Below are 17,416 nucleotides of genomic sequence, written 5' to 3'. Positions count from 1 at the left end.
CAGCACGTTGTTGGTGTGAATGTTGACTTCTATTTTAGGTAACCCCCCCCCCCCATCTGATTCCACTGTTCCCATCTCTTCTTTAGCTACTCTTGGACTTACTTTTTCTCTCCCTCTCTCTTCTTCCTTCCTTTCTCAAGGTTCCTCCCTCTCCCTGTCTCTCATTGCTTCTGTCCTCTCACCTCTGGGCACTTGATCATCTTCCTACCCCATTTATAAATTTAATATATATTTTTTTAAACATAGACATCCAGCACAGTAACAGGCCCTTCCCACATGCTGCTCAAATACCCCAATTAACCTACAACCCCTCTATGTTTTTGGAAAGGTGGGAGGAAACCAAAACATCCAGAGGAATCCCATCCAGACATGGGGAGAACGTACAAACTCCTTACTGACAACTCCGGATTCAAACCCGGGCCAGTGGCATTGTAATAGTGTTGCGCTAACCGCTATGCTAACTGTATATGTACATGTACATTCACTGATTCTATCTTAGTCTTGATAAAATGTCCAGATCCAAATGTTGCCTGACCATTTCCACCCATAGATGCTGTCTGACCTGTTCAGTTCCTTCACCAGTTCTTTGTCTGCTCAAGACTTCAGCACCTGCAGCTTCTGCATTTCTCAGTGGATTGTCCTTTTGAAAGTCACCCCTGATATGGTTGGTTGATCCCAAACGGCTGATATTTTAGTTACTTATCAGATCAGATAATATTCATTGTCATGTAACAAAACAGAAATGTAATATTACACAAAATTCCCTTTAGTCAGCTACAAGTATTATATTATACAGGTATGTGCTGCTTAACGTCTGTTTGGGCAATGTCTAACTGCAGATACGTCCGTGGTCCCTTAATTATTCAGTTACCATGAGCAAGTCTGCAGAAATTTAGAAAAAAATGATTGCTAGTTATACTAGTTATAGGAAATTGTATATTGTATACCCAAACTGATCTAACAGCTCCACTCTTTCCCACAATCCTGTATCAGTCCCAACTAATCCTACTGCCCCGTGCTTTCCCCATAGCCCTGTGTCAGTCCCCACACTGATCCTACAGCCCTGCTCTCTGCCCACAGCCCTGCGTCAGTCCCCGCACTGATCCCACAGCCCTGCTCTCTGCCCACAGCCCTGTGTCGGTCTCCACACTGATCCCACAGCCCTGCTCTCTTCCCACAGCCCCATGTCAGTCTTCACGCTGAACCCTACTTACAAAGTAAAAAGTTTACAGGTACACTACAGTATCCCATATTAGCTTTGCTAAGTATATAATATGGTGTTCGCACAGCGACCATATCATATAATGGCCAGTTTCACAGAGCAACTGCACAAGAATCCACGGACACCTGATTCCAGATCCAAACCGATGAAGAAGCATTCAGAACCCAGGGCCCTTCAGGAGCCTTTCTAGCCCTCAGCAACCTCTCAAATCCTGGTTCTGATACCTTGTTCTCTAGCAGGCGGCAGTCTGGTGAGAGTCCTTTGACCTCGAGTCACCTGCAGCCCACAGCCTGTGTGGGTTCCTCGCTCGCAAACTGCCAACAGCTCAATGCCAGTGAGTGCCCTTCAACCCCAAAGCCCCTCGCTGGACCATCACTGTGGTCACTGTCCTTAGGGTCATCTCCTCCGCTTCTGCTTCTCAATGGGGGTGGTGGTGTTCTCTCCATTACTGGTGCCCTGTGCCAGTCCACTGCTCCCCCAGAGTCTGCAAGGCCGCTGTAGAACACGTGCCGCCATCTTGGGCCAGACCCTGTGTGAGCAAAATTTTAAATAAAACATCGTTGGCTCTTTTAACAGGCTGTTTAAATCTGTACTGTACATCAGTATTGGCTTGGGTGGTAGGATCCCATGGTATCTCCACACACCACTCTCTCTGGGTTCTGAGTCTGACACAGTACTGAGATCCCATGAAATTCTTAGTTTTGACTACTATCCAAGCATTGCAAAAAGTCTCCGTTCTGTGGTGATGTTTTGGATTTTAAAGTTCACTGGATGCCACCTGGTGAAAACACAGTGTCAACGGCAGACTGTTCCTTGCATTTTAACGAGGCAGGCAAATCAGGCTCATTCACGGCCACTTTCCACCATTCCAGAAATTGCTTGATCATCAGGGGTTGGATGGGAATATGCCACAGTCACTCGGAGGGAAAGCAGAGGTCTGCAGGTGGTGAGGAACTGATACAGCACACGGAAGTGCTGAAGGAACTCAGCAGGTCACGCAGCATCAGGCAGTCAGGCTCGAAATGTTGATCGCTTATTACTTTCCACAGGCGCTGCGCGACCTGCTGCACTTTTTGTATTGTGCTCACACCATTTGCAGATTTTTCTGTTCAATTCCTGAGAGCCATCTGTGAACTGGCGTTTCTGTTGGTTGAAAATTGACAATTTCAGTGAGGCTTGTCCCCGCCACCCCCCCCCCCCCCCCAACGGATATATAGGGATCCCTCAACTTATGATGGGGCCATGTTCTGGCAAACCCATCGTAACTCGGTAAAGAATACCACACCTACCAAATTTTTATAATTACATTTTGAATACCTTTATTCCACACTGAAAAAAAACCATTAACGTGTACAAACGAAAGCCCACTGGGCATGAAGAATGCTCGAAGCATTGAACTAAAATTAATTGCTGGATGGGGGAAATAGCATGTCACATATCACGAGCATGGAACATGGGAACATATCATGGGAACAGATCGGAATTCGAAATTGAAAGTACAGATCGGAACCATTGTAACTTTTACCCCTTTCACACGTCCATCCCAGTAAATTGGCCCTTCAGTGTCCCAGGATAGAAATGGGGGTTTGGCCTTTCACACTAGACCACTCCTAACTGGGACCCTAAACACTTTCACACTTGCAAGGGTTCATCCCTGGAGTTTGGTCTGTTCTACCTTTAATAGGAAGTGCCTGCCATACAATTGCCCGTTTCACACTGCCTGATCTCAACGCAGACGATGGGGATTGTACTAGGGGTCGAGGCCAGCAATCCCCGACGTAAAACGACGTCATCTGATGCCAGTGTTGAGCACATTTTGCTTCCACACTTGCCACTTTAAAGGTCAACTGGCATTTGATTCTGGGATCACTGGCAAGCGTGAAAGGGGCTTTTGAAAATCGTAAGGCAGACCATCGTAGGGGAGAACCGCAGTTACAATGGTACGAAATCTGAATGTCTCATGTCAATGACTACTTTCCAGTGCCTTAAAGTATTAATTCATGTTACATTGTTTGATGAAGTATTTTACAAGTGACAATGAAAGATATTTGCCTTTTCGGTTTCCAAAGCAAATCTGTAAGTGGCCTGCCACTGTGAATTGGTAACTGCATAGTTAAAGACAATGTATCTGTTTTGAGTAATGCTGGAAGGCTGTTGGCTTTGATTTAAACTGCTACCCCTATTTCTTAACTCCTGAAGAAACTTGCATTTTTATAACTAACTTTCATTTCTTGAAAAATGCTTTCGAACATTTTTTATGGGAGAGTTTGCATGATGTCAGATTTCAATAAGCCAGGAAGCCTGTGTGGATACTGACCACGTGGGCACCATGGTCATCATGGAAGAGATAGGCCAAGAGGGGCCTCATTATCCATAATATGAATGATTGCTGCCGCAAAACACTGAATTTCATGACTTGCTCGTGACAATAAATTCTGATTCTGTGATTCTCTGGTCTGGATTTAAGGAAAAATGCAGGGAATTGGGGGAAGTGTCTTCAGAATGTGTGCCAACTCCACTCCCTGACATGCCCTTGGGGGAGGAGTGAGATCATTTCCCATGCAAATATATCTCCTTCCTGCAGTCAACAGAGCATTGAAAATTCAGGAAGGCAGATGTGAACAGCTGTACGTCGATGGTCCTGTAGTTACCCCCTCGTACCTCCTTACAGATTTGCTGTGGGACATGCTCCTTATTTTACCAGGAGTTGAAAACAAAAGTTGTCGGTCACATATAATTGGTACAACCTCAGGGACATCCACATTGATGCCATCGTCAAGAGGGATAATGATAAGCTTTCTTTCCACTCACATTCCACTTTAAGTAATCCCTATGCCATCAGTACTCTGTGATTAGTAAGGGATTGCTTAAGGTGGTAGGTGAGTGGGAAGGGAAGGTTGAGAACCACTGCTCTAGACCCAATTGTTACTGAAATATTTTGCTTGAGAAAATTGTCATTGGCCCATTTCCTTTCGGGACGATTAGGGAGGATTAAAACAGTGGCTTTCTAGCATCTTCTTTCCACCCATATACCATCTTAAGCAATCCCTTACTAATCAAAGAGCACTGAAGGCACAGGGAATGCTTAAGGTGGTAAATGAGTGGAAAGAAAAAAGTTTGAAAACCACTGGTCATACACATTATGCAATGTACTTGTGCACTGAAATTTTTACTTGCAACAGCAAAATAGGAAGTTCATAAAAATCAACTAAAAAAAAGTACACGTTAAATTAAATTGAAAAGAAAAACTAAATAGAAAAATACATACTGTTCATATTTATCCCAGTGTAAAATAAATAGTGACTTGCTATAATGGAGGCAGTCCTATTGTGTAGTCCCCGTGCAGACAATCCTTTATGGTGACAGAGCAGTCCATGTAACAAGGGGAGGTTTGAGAGCCTGATGGCTGTTGGAAAGAATCTGTTCTTGAACCTGAAGGTGCTGGTCTTCAGAATTCAGTACCTTCTGCTCAAAGGTTGCAGTGAAAAGAGGTTGTGACCAGTGTGAGAGGGTCCTTTACAATAATGGCTGCCTTCTTGAGGCAGCCTCTCCCACAGATGTATTTATTGTATAGGAGGTCAGAGCCTGTGGTGGACCTGGTTGCATTTGCTACTGTCTGCAGCCTTCTGTGTACCTGGGCATTTGAACTGATGCCAGATTAACATCAACCTAGCAAGGATGAATTGCACACAGGAGCAATCGGTTCAATTTCCAAAAGGGAAGTGGCTTTTATGTGAGATTTACATATCAGAGAACCACATTTTCAAACAAGATATTAAAACAAGGCCCCATTTATGATCTCAAGTAAGCAGAGCACAGCACAGTTCCAAGAGAAAGCACCAGTCTTCTCTCTAAGGTGCTGCTGAGAATGTAAATAAGTTCACGGAGCTTTTATTTTAGGGCTTGCTGTTGCAATATTGGATCATGTGCGAGTCCAAATAGGTTCCAAGTACTGAAAGGTCTTTCCTTCATGTGCTCCACCATCGAGAATAGGGTCTGGGCTCCATTCTACATGTTATGGAGGAGAGGTAATATCCAGGGAGGGAGGCTGCGTATAACTTGACCTGAATCATGGATTTGACTTCTCGATCTACCATTGTGGAAGTCTCCGGCTTCCAATATACAGGGATCCTGGAGAGCAACTTGCTACCTAAGTGTTGTGGTTGTTGTTGTAGTCGAAGATGACCATGACTTCAAAATCAGTGGGTTTAAGTCATGGCTTGTGCTTGACTTGAATTAAAGTGAGGGAGAAATGCGCAGGTCGTCAGCCTCATTCTCTCGCCCCGGCCTATCTGGACCCAGTGGCGACATAGTCAAGATGGGTGGAGACAGGTCAGTATGCAGTGGACGGCCAGCAGTGTTCTGTGTGTGTCTCACTGTGTCCTCTTAGCACTCCACAATGCATTGCTGAGAATTGCCTTTCTGCCCATTGATGGTTTCTTCCACACAATCCGCCGAATCCAGGCTTCACATGCTAGGTAGACAAGCCCTGAGTGTTGTGGGTCCATGGCAGCTATTGCGGCGTGCTCGCAAGCCTCCCTACCCATTGTTGGACACCCTCATCCGCCTTTGCAGCCGTTGGGAGATGTCTCCTCTTCCGCCTGCTCCACCATTGGGATGATCACCTAGTGGTGTAGTAATGACCCCACCCCCTCACTTGTTTTTGCTCGCTAGCTGAAGCGGTTTCCAGCATGCTGGCATGAGGAGCCAACGTGAGAGACTTAGGAGGTGAGTGAGGTCCAGTGATGCCTACCATCCCCACCTTAGTGAGGTGCAGCTATCAGAACCAAAGGAACTCCCTCTCCTCAGAGCTCCCTACACTTTTGCTGCCTAACTTCACAGGGCCGAGGTTCCTTTGCGATTGGATTTTTATTTTCATTGGGACAATCAGTGACTCCCTTCATGAGTGTAAATCAGTCCTGTGCAGAAATTATCACCTCTGTTTCCTATATCACAATAGATATACTTCATGATCACCCTGAAGACTATAGGATGCTGGGACTGTACAGTGTAGTAAATAATCTCTCAGATATCAAAGATCCCTTTTACTGTCTGGATTGCAACCCTGGAAAATTTCTTTTTTATGATTTTTTTTTTGTTTGTCTCTCCTTCAATCAAAATTAGTTGAGCAAAGCGACCATTTTACAGGGTTACCACACAAGGAGCATATGACAGCTCTTGGCCTGTATTCATTAGAATTTAGGAGAATGGGGGGGAGGTGTGTCTCAGTGAATCATTTTGCATGATGAAAGGCGTGGACCGAGCAGACATAGAAAGGTTGTTTCCCATGGTGGGTGATGTGCTTCAAGGCCATCCTGTGCTATGACCCAGGCTTTCTGGGGAGGGGTTATGATGTTGGAGCCTTTATACAGGGTCAAAAGGGAGGAGCCACGGATAGAGGGGTTCAGGATAGGGCGGTTAGATTAATGAGTGCACAGCAGTTCACCACATTGGGCAAACGTAGGACAAGAGGGCTCAACTTCAGGATTGAAGGGGCATCCACTTAGAACAGAGATGTGGAGGAATTTCTCCAGCCAGAGGGCGGTGAATTTGTGAAATTGTTGCCACAGGTATTTGTAGAGGTCAGGTCATTGGGTGTACTTGAGGTAGAGATTGAGAGATTCTTGATTAGCCAGGGCATCAGAGGTTATGGGGAGAAGGCCAGGCAATGGGGCTGAGTGGGAATGGGGATCAGCTCATGATTGAATGGTGGGGCAGACGATGGGCTGAATAGCTTATTTTTTTTCCACCTGTGGTCTACTATTCAGTGCCAGTATGAGCAATTGATTTCCAAACTCCCAACCTCATATGTCTCCAGAGAAACTGTTTCTTCATTTAGAGTGTGGGGGGGTGGGGGGTGGGGGGGGGGTTATATTCCTGCAAGATGGTTCATAATGTGAATGTTTGCCCCGTGACGCTGCTGCAAAACACCAAATTTCGTGACTTGTTCTTGACAATAAATTCTGATTCTTCTGGAGAAACACAGCAGATTTAACCTTGGATGTGCCTTTGCTTGTTAAATCACTGCTCTAGAGGCCCTAATTGCCTTATTAATTATAAACATTGCTTCATCGGATCAGACCAACCAGGTTTACCCTTAATTTGAGCAAACAATTTACCCTGTCATTAACCTCTGACCCTCTCAGCACCTCTCCAATCCTACAAGGCACAGAAGTAAATTCCACACCTCTCAGTCCATTTGTAGATCTGTGGATACTCAATCTTTAATGCCCATTATGTTTTCCACATCTTTGACGTCATTGCATGACAGCCGAAGACTTTAATATAAATGTCTATCCAAGGGTTTGGGGGGGGGGGGGGGGGGGTGATGCTTTATTTGTAAAGCATGTTGAGACTTGAAGGCTGAAGGTTGCAGATTGCCTGTGACAGTGTGACATTGTTCAAAGCTGACACAATGCATGCCTTTCCCTTCCGAGTGGAGCACACAATGAGTACATGCATGTCCCTACTTGAAAATGTACACAGAGGTCTTGTCAGCTTTTGCCTGATTTTACTCCTGTGAAGTGCCTTTGGGCATTTGACTAGATTGCTTTGAAGGCTGTTGTAATGTCTCCCTGGCTACCAAATGTGTTGGAAACACCGGTCCCCTGCACTCGGTGGATGAGGCGGGGCACCAGCAGATGCTTCTGTGGCAATTTCAGTTGCATGGAAATCGACCGACTGAGTATTATACATTCTGTATTCAAAGGATGCATTCCAAGGATGTGTTCAGTTATAAAGAGTGTTCGGGGGTGGGGGGGTGGGGTGAGTGGCAGTGGAAGTGGCAGCTTAGGATCATCTGGACTGACCAGTTCTGATGGCGGCAGTTCAGGCAATTAAAGTGGTGAAGAGGGCAAGTTCAAGTTTATTGTACACGTACCAAACACAAAAGTGATTGAAGTATTTTTGTGAGCAGTCGAGTTGGATATCACATGCATAGTACAACACAGTAAAGCACAGTACAAAAATGCAGGGCCTCAGAGAGAGATGAGTTGATATTAAAGGAAAGGCAACATAATTTTACTATGTTAAGGTTCTTTGAGGAATCTGATAACAGCAAGAAAGAAACAGTCTTTGATCATGGTGGTGCATGGACGAGAGAGAGGGGTCAAAAGAGTGTGGCCAGAGTGGGTCGAGCCTTTTAATATGTTGGCAGTTTTGCCGATTCAGCTAATGAAGTCCATGGAGGGGCGGGGAGTATGCATTTGATGGCCTGAGTTCACGGAAGGGAGAGGAGGGTGCGCTTGATGGCCTGAGCCCTGATCTCCACTTTCTGTGGCTATTTGTGGTCTTGGGTGGAGTTGTTCCCGTCTCACTCGGAGATGAGCAGGATATTTGCCTTCATTAATCATGTAGAAGAAGGGAGGTCATGGTCCAACTTTATAAAACACGGATCAGGTCAGAGCTGGAACATTGTGTGCTGATCTTTGGTGAAAGCTATGATGGAGCTCTACGGTGCTATCTGCGAAACCCAGATGTCCCATTTTTTCATAGTGACTTCAACTGTGCCAACCTGAAAACTGCTCTACCAGGGTTTCAACGGAATGCCATCTTTGCCACGAGTGGAGAGACTCCCTATCAAGGGAGGGTGAACTCACACAAGGCAGCAGAAACAGACAATTTACCCGGCCAGGTGCTGAAGGATGGTGCTGACCAACTTACAGAGGTCCTTATGGAGATTTGAACACATCATTGCAGTAGTCCATCGTCCCAGCAGGTTTCAAGACATCCACCATCATCCTGGTACCAAAGAGGGTGATAGTTAGTAACAGGTCTCCACAACTACCTCCCCAGGGCATTGACTCCACCTTTATGAAATATTTTGATCATCTGGTGATGGAACGCATCAAAGCGCACCTCCCAGAGACACTGGACCCATTTCAATTCACCTGCAAATGGAATCATTCCACTGTCAATGCTGTAGCCTTGACCCTCAACTCTATCCTAACCCACCTCGAAAACGGCGCTCATGCATCAGGCTGCTGTTCATTGACTTCAGCTTGGTGTTCAGTGCAGTCGTACCTCCGAGGCTGGTGGAAAAGCTGTCCTCCTTGAGTTTCAAGTCTGCAGTCTCTCCAGGTTGGAAGCATAACATCGAGCACCATCACGCTAAACACTGGTGCACCTCAGGGCTGTATGCTCACCCCGCTCCCTTTCACCCTGCTGACCCACGACTACAACATCAGATCCAGCTCCAACAGAGTCCTCAAAATTGCAAATGACGCGACAGGATTTGGCCTCCGTTAGCAATAACAATGAGTCAAAATGAGTTTCTGTAGTGGTTAACACACCGCTTTTACAGCGCCACTGATTGGGACTGGGATTCAAATCCCATTAAGGAGATTCCCCTCATGTCTGCATGGGTTTTCCCCGTGGGTTCCGGTTTCCTCTACTGTTCAAAATTTATAGGTTAATTGAGTATAAATTGGGCGGCGTGGACTTGTGGGCTGAAATGGCCTGTTACTGTGTGGCATATCCAAATTAAAAAGTACAGAGAGGAGGTGTAAAATCTCGTGAAATGGTAAACGAATATCGACCTGAGTCTCACAAGACAAAGGAGATGATTGTGGACTTCAGAGGGACCAGAGACAATCACCCTCCACTACACATAAATAGGCCATTAGTGGAGAGAGTAGAGAGCACCATGTTCCTCGGAGTTCACTTGAAAAATGACCTATCCTGGACAAATTGCATCTCCTCACTTGTTGCAAGGAAGGCACAACAGTGATTGCACTTCCATAGAAGACTGAGACGGGCCAGCTGCCATTCTGTCAACTTTCTACAGGAGCTCTGTTGGGAATTTCCTTGCCGGCTGCATCACAGTGTAGGGTACTGTAGAGCATTGGATTGGAGCTCAATCCACAGGATCATGAATGGCAGAGAGGATCAGTGGGGTCATCCTCCCCCTATCAACGGGATTTACAGGAATCGTTGTTTAGAGGGCTCATCAACATCAGGGAGGACCTCATCACCCTGCATTCAACATCACCCAGCTACTCCGGATGGGGAAAAAGGATACAGGAGTATCAGAGCCAGATCCACCAGTCTGAGGAACAGGTTCTTCCCATGGGCAGTGAGAATGCTGAACAACTGCTTAAACTACTCACTGTGACTACTATTTATTACAAATATTTATTTTTTTAAAAATATATATGTATATACATATATATACATATGTGGATATGTATATCCACAAACAGAATTTTCAATCAGATTTCAGAATGACCTATCTCTTCTACAAAAAGGCTGTAGCCTCGCAGATAGTATTTCTTATCCACGGATTTAGACCCAGGATTATATTTACGGTCAAACGTATCCTTATCATTAGTCTGTACGTTACGTCTGGATGCATGTTTTGCACAGCTCTGCACTGTGAATGTTGTTTTGTTGTGTTGTACTGGTACAACTGGATGACAAATGAACTTGAAATGTAGTTGCTACACTATGAGAAGGATGTGATTTGTGCTGCAGGCAGTTCAGAGGAGTTATCAGGATGTGGCTTGTGTTGGAGCATTTCCGTTACAAGACAAGACTGGATAAGTTGCTTTGTTTGCCTTGGAGTGGAGGAGGTTGAGGGGTGACCTGATTGAAGTGTACAGAATTATAAGGGTGGAGATAGTCAGAAGTGTTTCTCAATGACATAAGAGGGCATAGCTTTAAGGTAACGAGGAAAAGATTTAGAGGGGACCTAAGGAAGATGTTTTTATACTTAGAGAGTGATTGGAGTCAGGAGAATATTGCCAGAGAGGGTGTAGGTATTCTTACAACATTAATGGGAGGTATGGTTGGCGTTGCGGTTAACGCAGTGCTGTTACAGTGTCAGCGATTGGGACCAGGGTTTGAGTCTCGCGCTGTCCATAAAGTGTTGGTACGTTCTCCCCGTGTCTGCTTGGGTTTTCCCTGGAGGCTCCGGTTTCCTCCCACCATTCAAAATGTAATGGGGGTGTAGGGTAATTGGGTGTATATTGGGCAGAATGGGCTCGTGGGCCAAAATGGCCTGTTACCGTGCTGTATGTCTAAATTTTAAAAAAAAATTTAAAAATCACAAGCCAAGCACTTGAATTGCTAAGGCATAGAAGACAACAGACTACAGATACACGGAATGGGATCAGTGTAGATAGGTACGATGGCTGACATGGACATGATGGGCTAAAGGGCCCATTTCTGTACTGTGTGACCCTGTAACTCCACGAGGCCCAGCGGTCAGCTGTTGGCCAGCAATGAGGTGCAGATCAGAGTTCCCTCTCTAGAGCTGGAGAGGGACGAGAAATAGTGAGGTCAGAAAAATAGAGGGGCCTCACTGGGGAGGAGCCCCAGGGAGTGTTTGGGTGGTGGTGGGTCCTTGGGTTGTGAGAGGGATGAGAGTTGATGGTAGGAAAGGGGAATGGAGCTGTGAAGTTCGTGGCATTTGTTGTGGGGAAGGGTTCCTTGCAGAATGTGGTGGAGCCCAAGGAAATAAGTATGTCATAGGATCAAGAGTGGACCATTCAACCCATCTTCTGCCATTTAGTAAAATCACAGCAGACATTCTACCTCAAACACCATTTTCATGCCCTACTCCCCATTCCTCCTGATTTCTTGAATGTCCAGAAATCTATCCATTCTTTATATTAAATGAAATTTGATGATGGATTCACTATTCTTCACATGAAGAAATATCTTCTAATTGTTCATTATTTTTACATATACCAAGATATAGAAGAAAAATCTTGTTTTAGGTGCTAACCAGGCAAATCAGCCCACACACAGAGCAACGGGCAGTGCAGAATATAGTGCTACAGAGAAGAGGGCTGTTAAAACATTACAAGGTTACAATGAGGTAGAGTTGCCAGATCAAAAGATCATCTCTGACATATGAGAGGTCCATTCAAGAGACTGATAACAGCAGGAAATAAGTTGTCATTGAATCTGGCCTACACTTTATTTTGCTGCAGTTCTGGACTCTTTAGTTCTGGATTCCTCAGCTCGAGGAAGCATCTTCCCCATCCCTACCCTATTAAGCTCATTAGAAATGTTATGAGTCTCAGTGGGGTTACCTCTCATTGAACTGAGACTCAGCTTATGCAATTTCTCCTTGAAATGATGCACCCATTTGTCTGGTGACTCTTCTCTCTGTAGCCAGCATACCTTTTGGCAAGGAGACCAAAGTTGAGTACAATGCTTCATTTGTGAGGGCTATAAAACTATTGGAGCAGAAATAGGCTATTCAGCCCATCGAGCCTGCCCCGCCACTTAATCATGAGCTGATCCATTTTCCCACTCAGTCCCTCTGCCCAGCGTTCTCCCCATAATCCTTGATGATCTGGTTAATCAAGAAGCCATGAGTCTCTGCCTTAAATACACCCAATGATTTGGCCTCCACAACCGCCTGTGGCAACAAACTCCACAGATATTCCACCTTCTGGCTAAAGAAATTCCAATGAATCTCTGTTATAAATGAATGCCCTGTTAAAACTGAACAGTCCTGTGTAATCAAATATGGATGCCTAATGGATGCCCAGTGGACAGCCTTTTCCTTGCATAGCTCCAGAAGGAGGCTGGACAATCAACCCCATGCTTTGTGCAACTGACCAGGAAATTATGTCAGGGGCATGAGGTTGATTCTGCCTTACAAGTTCCAGTTGCATTTCTGACCTGGCAAAAGGCATGACCCTATTCCACTCTGGGACAACATTGATTTCTGATTGCATAACGCTGAAGGATGCAGAATTTCACAGTCAAAACTCTGCTCCTTTGTTTCTTCTTACAGGCCTTCATTTAAGGTTTAACAATTTCGAATGAACTCGCACTCTCTTTAATATGTGGCTGCTTTCTCCACATGTTGGAATTAACCGAATCTGAATGCGCATCAGATCCCAATGTGATAGATGGATGATATATTTATTTAATAGAGATAGATGGCCAGAAATGTTGATTGTATTTAAAAGACAGATTAAAGACCTCAGCTGATCATCATGACCAAGTAAATGAGACACACCAGCTCCGTACCAACAGCTTCAACAAAGCAGCAATCTGTTCCAAATTTAGAATACCCTGTTGGAATATTCAGTCAACATTCCACAAACAGAATTTTCAATCAGATTTCAGGGTGACCTATCTCTTCCACAAAAAGGCCGTAGCCTCACAGATAGTATTTATTATCCATGGATTTAGACCCAGGATTATTTTTATGGTCAAACATTTTCAGGCTTCAACTGACACAGCGAGGGCTTGGAGCCTTGAACTGAAGCTTATGCACTGCATCTACCCACTCTGTGCTGGGTTCCTGATTTCAGACAGAGGGGCAAGGCAGGGAGCGTGCCAGCTTCTAGGTTGAAGGGGATGAGGCTGGATAATGCCAGGTTTTTGGCTGTTGTCTCAGAAACACTGCAAGGAGATTGTGTGGGCCACGAGGACAGCAGCATTTGGCTGAGTGGCTTGGGAAAATAGGCTGGTAACCGTGTGACCTTGGCTCATTCGGCAAGATAACATGGCACATCAGCCAATTATGGAATCAGGTTCCATCCATGGGTCGGTCGACAAGAGAGAGGGTTTGGAAGAAATGTCAAACTGATCGTTTAGTTTCAAGCACTATGTCCCATTAACCTTCCCGTACTCCTGCAGAAGTAGGAAAAATGTACACTGATCATAACTTTGCTGTAAGCAGATTCAAACCCTGACCAAGGAGAACCAGGCTTAAGAAACACATAATTTAAACCAGTCATTTGGTCCAAGGCTTACCTGCAATGCAAATGCACAAGGGATACTGCTCACCTCCTCATGTCTCCACCATTAAAGAATTCAGCTTTCTGCCATTATGGTTCACTTCAGATGAGCTAACATCATTGATCGCAGCGAAGGCTCCGAGGAGCTGTGCTCCAGAACTGGCTGTGACACTCCCCAAGCTGTTCCAGTACAGTTACAACAATGGCATCTACCTGACAAGGTGGAAAATTATCCAGGGAAATCCTATTTTCAAGAAGCAGAGGAAGTCCAATCCACCCATCAGTTTTCTCTCAATCTTCAGCGTAGCGGTTAGCGCAACGCTGTTGCAGCACTATTGATCGGGGGACTGGGGCTCGAATCCTTATGCTGTCTGTAAGCAGTTTGCACATTCTGTCTGTGTCTGTATGGGTTCTCCCCAGGGGCTCCGGTTTCCAGTGTTCGAAACATATGGACTTGCAGGTCAGTTGGGTGTCATTGAGTGGCATGGGCTTGTGAGCTGAAAGGGCCCGTTCAAAAATTTTTTAAATCAGCAAAGTGATGAAGTGTTTTGAACAATATCTATGAAGAGGGACTTGCTTATCAATAATTTACCCATTTTGGTTTTCACTAGGTTCCAAACCTTGTGACAGCCTGCGCAACAACTGCTATTCTAGATGTGTAATGGAATGATTACACTACGTTTGACTGAATGTGGCATCAAGATACTCTGGTAAAACAGATCAATGGGCATCAAAGGAAAGGAAGATGATTGTAGTGGTCAGAGATCGATCCTCTTTGTTCCAGGACATTACCACAGAGTTCCTCAGGCCCATTCACCTTCAACTGCTTGGCCATTATCTCGTAGTACACAAAACAAAGGGCTGGAGAAACTTGGCTGGGCACGGAGCCTCCATAATAAGTGGGAGCAGTGACGGAGGGATTGCGAGAAAGGTATAGAATCCTTCAAGAGGGCAAGGTGGGTCGAGATGAAGTGGTGGCCAAGAACTTTCCTTCCACCACCTAAAGATACCAAGCGAAGATGTTCTTTGATGATAGCAGAATCTTCATTCCAATCTCGTCTCCTCAGTACATGAAACAGCAAGAAGGAACCTATTCCTTTCTTACAATTCCTCCGTCTCCACCACACCTGCTCCCACTTCTTATGGATGCTGTTTGACCTGCTGAATCTTGCAGGATCTTCATTCCAATCCCATCTCCTCAGTAAACGAAATGGCTAAGACCAGGCATGGATTGATCAGTGCAAAATAACATTGGCATGAACAATTACAAGAGCAGGTCAGATACCGAAGAGAAAAAAAAATACTATAGCCACTGTAAATCTGAAATTAATCCATATAATGTTGGAAACTCTCAGTAGACTTTGTGCAGAGAGAAACAGTTAACCTTTCGGGTATGACTGCTGCATTTGTCTTGTATTCTGATACCCTGGGGACTTACCATCATCAACAAGGCACAAGATGGGAGCATGGTACATTGCTCTCCACTTCTACAAGAGCATCGGTCCAACACTTATGAAACTTGACACCTCAAAATAAAAGGCCATTTGGTTACCACCTTTTTGACCACCTTCAGCATTCGTTTCCTCTTGCACGTGCACATTTATTTTTAACTTTAGACATGCAGTTAGTAAAAGTCCTTTTCAGCCCATGCATCAAAATGACTGCTTTGAACAGTCGGACAAAGCCAGATCACCCGGAGGAAACCCATGCAGACATGAGGAGAACATGCAAACTCCTTACAGACAGCGCAGGATTTGAATCCTAATCACTGGTGCTCTAACAGCATTGCGCCAAACATCACGCTAACCATGTCACTGCTGTGCATGCTACTTAAAAATATTTACCAAGGCCACTCTGCTAGCACCTCCCCAAACTGTGACCTCCACAGTTAAGGAGGAGAAGTGCAGCAGATGTTGCCATCTAGGGTCACCAGTCTTCATTGACAATGGGTCTGAATCTTGGATCGTCTCCCTCACGGCACCATGGGTGACCCTTCACCGGAAGGATCATCATTAGCAATTTCCCATGGGGCAATCAAGGGTGACCTTGTGAGAAACACCCATTTCACCTACAGTACATAAAGCAAATAAAATCTTTTCTATCCTAAAGACATCTCGAAGTTCATTACACAAAGCCAACATGGTATTTATATTGTTGTAACAAAGAAAACACAGCTTGATCTGTTGCTATACATGATGTTATCGATTGGTAATAAACACCAGCAGATCACCAGGAAGTAATTCATGCAAACACTTTCAGAGTAATTTCTGAGTCTTAGTAGGATCCTCAATCAAGTATCTCACCAGAATGATACCATCTTTGCATTTGGTATATCTGTTTAGATTAGCGCTTCTTAACCCTCTGTTTCCACCCATCTGTTTACACACCTCTGTTTCTCCACCTCTGTTTCTACCCCTTCTGTTTCCACCCCTCTGATTCACCACCTCTTCTTCTCCACTTCTGTTTCCACCCCTTCTGTTTCCACCCCTTCTGTTTCCACCCCTTCTGTTTCCACCCCTTCTGTTTCCACCCCTTCTGTTTCCACCCCTTCTGTTTCCACCCCTTCTGTTTCCACCCCTTCTGTTTCCACCCCTTCTGTTTCCACCCCTTCTGTTTCCACCCCTTCTGTTTCCACCCCTTCTGTTTCCACCCCTTCTGTTTCCACCCCTTCTGTTTCCACCCCTTCTGTTTCCACCCCTTCTGTTTCCACCCCTTCTGTTTCCACCCCTTCTGTTTCCACCCCTTCTGTTTCCACCCCTTCTGTTTCCACCCCTTCTGTTTCCACCCCTTCTGTTTCCACCCCTTCTGTTTCCACCCCTTCTGTTTCCACCCCTTCTGTTTCCACCCCTTCTGTTTCCACCCCTTCTGTTTCCACCCCTTCTGTTTCCACCCCTTCTGTTTCCACCCCTTCTGTTTCCACCCCTCTGTTTCCACCCCTCTGTTTCCACCCCTCTGTTTCCACCCCTCTGTTTCCACCCCTCTGTTTCCACCCCTCTGTTTCCACCCCTCTGTTTCCACCCCTCTGTTTACACACCTCTGTTTCTCCACCTCTGTTTCTACCCCTTCTGTTTCCACCCCTCTGATTCACCACCTCTTCTTCTCCACTTCTGTTTCCACCCCTTCTGTTTCCACCCCTTCTGTTTCCACCCCTTCTGTTTCCACCCCTTCTGTTTCCACCCCTTCTGTTTCCACCCCTTCTGTTTCCACCCCTTCTGTTTCCACCCCTTCTGTTTCCACCCCTTCTGTTTCCACCCCTTCTGTTTCCACCCCTTCTGTTTCCACCCCTTCTGTTTCCACCCCTTCTGTTTCCACCCCTTCTGTTTCCACCCCTTCTGTTTCCACCCCTTCTGTTTCCACCCCTTCTGTTTCCACCCCTTCTGTTTCCACCCCTTCTGTTTCCACCCCTTCTGTTTCCACCCCTTCTGTTTCCACCCCTTCTGTTTCCACCCCTTCTGTTTCCACCCCTTCTGTTTCCACCCCTTCTGTTTCC

The 17,416-nt window shown here is 45.5% G+C and overlaps 1 long non-coding RNA gene across 1 annotated transcript in view; it reads left to right on the top strand.

Annotated features, from left to right (window-relative positions):
- The window catches only part of LOC138756505 (uncharacterized), a 41,753-nt gene extending 26,275 nt beyond the window's left edge, over window positions 1-15,478 (top strand). The window contains exon 2 of the long non-coding RNA XR_011353117.1: window positions 14,538-15,478. This is a non-coding gene — a long non-coding RNA (uncharacterized lncRNA). The remainder of the gene's footprint in view (window positions 1-14,537) is intronic.
- Window positions 15,479-17,416: the final 1,938 nt, after the last annotated feature.

Source organism: Narcine bancroftii, chromosome 3 (genome assembly GCF_036971445.1).
Source record: "Narcine bancroftii isolate sNarBan1 chromosome 3, sNarBan1.hap1, whole genome shotgun sequence".
NCBI classification, from domain to species: Eukaryota; Metazoa; Chordata; class Chondrichthyes; order Torpediniformes; family Narcinidae; genus Narcine; species Narcine bancroftii.
Note: the sequence above shows the minus strand (reverse complement) of the source record. Positions and strands in the feature narration are given on the sequence as shown.